Source organism: Ascidia mentula, chromosome 4 (assembly GCF_947561715.1).
Source record: "Ascidia mentula chromosome 4, kaAscMent1.1, whole genome shotgun sequence".
Classification (NCBI taxonomy): domain Eukaryota; kingdom Metazoa; phylum Chordata; class Ascidiacea; order Phlebobranchia; family Ascidiidae; genus Ascidia; species Ascidia mentula.
Window position 1 is genome coordinate 12,369,267 of NC_138569.1, and position 4,011 is coordinate 12,373,277.

A 4,011-nucleotide genomic window follows, 5' to 3' on the forward strand; every position below is an offset into this window, starting at 1 on the left:
GCTGAAATCGCATAGTTACATACGTTGTGCAACCGCAAAAGCAATACTGGAGTACCGGTGTTTTCCAATGTATGATAAAACTTGTACTGAAAAAAATTATTTTTTATCGAAAAGTCATATACTGCGAAATGGACAAGTCCTGAAATCGCACAGGTACATACGTTGTGCAACCGCAAAAGCAATACTGGAGTACCGGTGTTTTCGAATGTTTCATAAAACTTGTACTGAAAAAAATCATTTTTATCGAAAAGTCATATACTGCAAAATGGGCAAGTGCTGAAATCGCACAGTTACATACGTTGTGCAACCGCAAAAGCAATACTGGAGTACCGATGTTTTCGAATGTATAATAAAACTTGTACTGAAAAAAAATATTTTCTAACGAAAAGTAATATACTGCAAAATGGACAAGTGCTGAATTCGCACAGTTACATACGTTGTGCAACTGCAAAAGCAATACTGGAGTACCGTTGTTTTCCAATGTATAATAAAACCTGTGCTGAAAAAAATATTTTTATCGAAAAGTCATATACTGCAGAATGGACAATTGCTGAAATCGCACAGTTACATACGTTGTGCAACCGCAAAAGCAATACTGGAGTACCGTTGTCTTCCCATGTATAATAAAACTTGTACTGAAAAAAAAACTAATTTTATCGAAAATTCATATACTGCAAAATGGACAAGTGCTGAAATCGCACAGTTACATACGTTGTGCAACCGCAAAAGCAATACTGGAGTACCCGGTGTCTTCCAATATATAATGAAACTTGTACTGAAAACAATACTTTTTCATCGAAAAGTCATATACTGCAAAATTCGACAAGTGCTGAAATCTCACAGTTACATACGTTGTGCAACCGCAAAAGCAATACTGGAGTACCGATGTTTTCGAATGTTTCATAAAACTTGTACTGAAAAAAATCATTTTTATCGAAAAGTCATATACTGCAAAATGGGCAAGTGCTGAAATCGCACAGTTACATACGTTGTGCAACCGCAAAAGCAATACTGGAGTACCGATGTTTTCGAATGTATAATAAAACTTGTACTGAAAAAAAATATTTTCTAACGAAAAGTAATATACTGCAAAATGGACAAGTGCTGAATTCGCACAGTTACATACGTTGTGCAACTGCAAAAGCAATACTGGAGTACCGTTGTTTTCCAATGTATAATAAAACCTGTGCTGAAAAAAATATTTTTATCGAAAAGTCATATACTGCAGAATGGACAATTGCTGAAATCGCACAGTTACATACGTTGTGCAACCGCAAAAGCAATACTGGAGTACCGTTGTCTTCCCATGTATAATAAAACTTGTACTGAAAAAAAAACTAATTTTATCGAAAATTCATATACTGCAAAATGGACAAGTGCTGAAATCGCACAGTTACATACGTTGTGCAACCGCAAAAGCAATACTGGAGTACCCGGTGTCTTCCAATATATAATGAAACTTGTACTGAAAACAATACTTTTTCATCGAAAAGTCATATACTGCAAAATTCGACAAGTGCTGAAATCTCACAGTTACATACGTTGTGCAACCGCAAAAGCAATACTGGAGTACCGATGTTTTCCAATGTATGACAAAAATTGTACAGAAAAAAAATATTTTTCATCGAAAAGTCATATACTGCAAAATTCGACAAGTGCTGAAATCGCACAGTTACATACGTTGTGCAACCGCAAAAGCAATACTGGAGTACCAGTGTCTTCCAATGTATAATGAAACTTGTACTGAAAAAAATACTTTTTCATCGAAAAGTCATATACTGCAAAATTCGACAAGTGCTGAAATCTCACAGTTACATACGTTGTGCAACCGCAAAAGCAATACTGGAGTACCGATGTTTTCCAATGTATGACAAAAATTGTACAGAAAAAAAATATTTTTTATCGAAAAGTGATATACTGCAAAATGGACAAGTGCTGAAATCGCATAGTTACATACGTTGTGCAACCGCAAAAGCAATACTGGAGTACCAGCGTTTTTCACTGTAAAATAAAGCTTGTACTGAAAAAAATCATTTTTTATCGAAAAGTCATATACTGCAAAATGGACAAGTGCTGAAATCGCATAGTTACATACGTTGTGCAACCACAAAAGCAATACTGGATTATCAACGTTTTCCACTGTATAATAATGCTTATACAGAAAAAAAATATTTTTCATCGAAAAGTCATATACTGCGAATTGGACAAGTCCTGAAATCGCACAGTTACATACGTTGTGCAACCGCACAAGCAATACTGGAGTACCAGCGTTTTCCACTGTATAATAAACCTTGTACTGTAAAAAAATATTTTTTATCGAAAAGTCATATACTGCAAAATGGACAAGTGTTGAAATCGCACAGTTACATACGCTATGCAACCGCAAAAGCAATACTGGAGTACCAGCGTTTTCCATTGTATAATAAACATTGTGCTGAAAAAAATTATTTTTTATCGAAAAGTCAGAAACTGCAAAATGGACAAGTGCTGAAATCGCATAGTTACATACGTTGTGCAACGGCAAAAGCAATACTGGAGTACCAGCGTTTTCCACTGTATAATAAAGCTTGTACTGAAAAAAATCATTTTTTATCGAAAAGTCATATACTGCAATAGGAGAAGTGCTGAAATCTCATAGTTACATACGTTGTGCAACCGCAAAAGCAATACTGGAGTACCAGCGTTTTCCACTGTATAATAAAGCTTGTACTGAAAAAAATCATTTTTTATCGAAAAGTCATATACTGCAATCAGAGAAGTGCTGAAATCTCATAGTTACATACGTTGTGCAACCGCAAAAGCAATACTGGAGTATCAGCGTTTTCCACTGTATAATAAAGCTTGTACTGCAAAAAAATATTTTTTATCGAAAAGTCATATACTGCAAAATGGACAAGTGCTGAAATCGCACAGTTGCATACGTTGTGCAACCGCAAAAGCAATACTGGAGTACCAGCGTTTTCCATTGTATAATAAACCTTGTGCTGAAAAAAATTATTTTTTATCGAAAAGTCAGAAACTGCAAAATGGACAAGTGCTGAAATCGCATAGTTACATACGTTGTGCAACCGCAAAAGCAATACTGGAGTACCAGCGTTTTCCACTGTATAATAAAGCTTGTACTGAAAAAAATCATTTTTTATCGAAAAGTCATATATTGCAATAGGAGAAGTGCTGAAATCTCATAGTTACATACGTTGTGCAACCGCAAAAGCAATACTGGAGTATCAGCGTTTTCCACTGTATAATAAAGCTTGTACTGCAAAAAAATATTTTTCATCGAAAAGTCATATACTGCAAAATGGACAAGTGCTGAAATCGCATAGTTACATACGTTGTGCAACCGCAAAAGCAATACTGGAGTATCAGCGTATCCACTGTATAATAAATCTTGTACAGAAAAAAATCATTTTTTATCGAAAAGTCATATACTGCAAAATGGACAAGTGCTGAAATCGCATAGTTACATACGTTGTGCAACCGCAAAAGCAATACTGGAGTACCAGCGTTTTCCACTGTATAATTAAGCTTGTACTGAAAAAAATCATTTTTTATCGAAAAGTCATATACTGCAATAGGAGAAGTGCTGAAATCTCATAGTTACAAACGTTGTGCAACCGCAAAAGCAATACTGGAGTATCCGCGTTTTCCACTGTATAATAAAGCTTGTACAGAAAAAAATATTTTTTATCGAAAAGTCATATACTGCAAAATGGACAAGTGCTGAAATCGCACAGTTGCATACGTTGTGCAACCGCAAAAGCAATACTGGAATACCAGAGTTTTCCACTGTATAATAAAGCTTGTACTGAAAAAAATTATTTTTTCACAAAAAATCATATACTGCAAAATGGACAAGTGCTGAAATCGCAAAGTTACATACGTTGTGCAACCGCAAAAGCAATACTGGAGTACCAGCGATTTCCATTGTATAATAAACCTTGTGCTGAAAAAAATTATTTTTTATCGAAAAGTCATATACTGCAAAATGGACAAATGCTGAAATCGCAC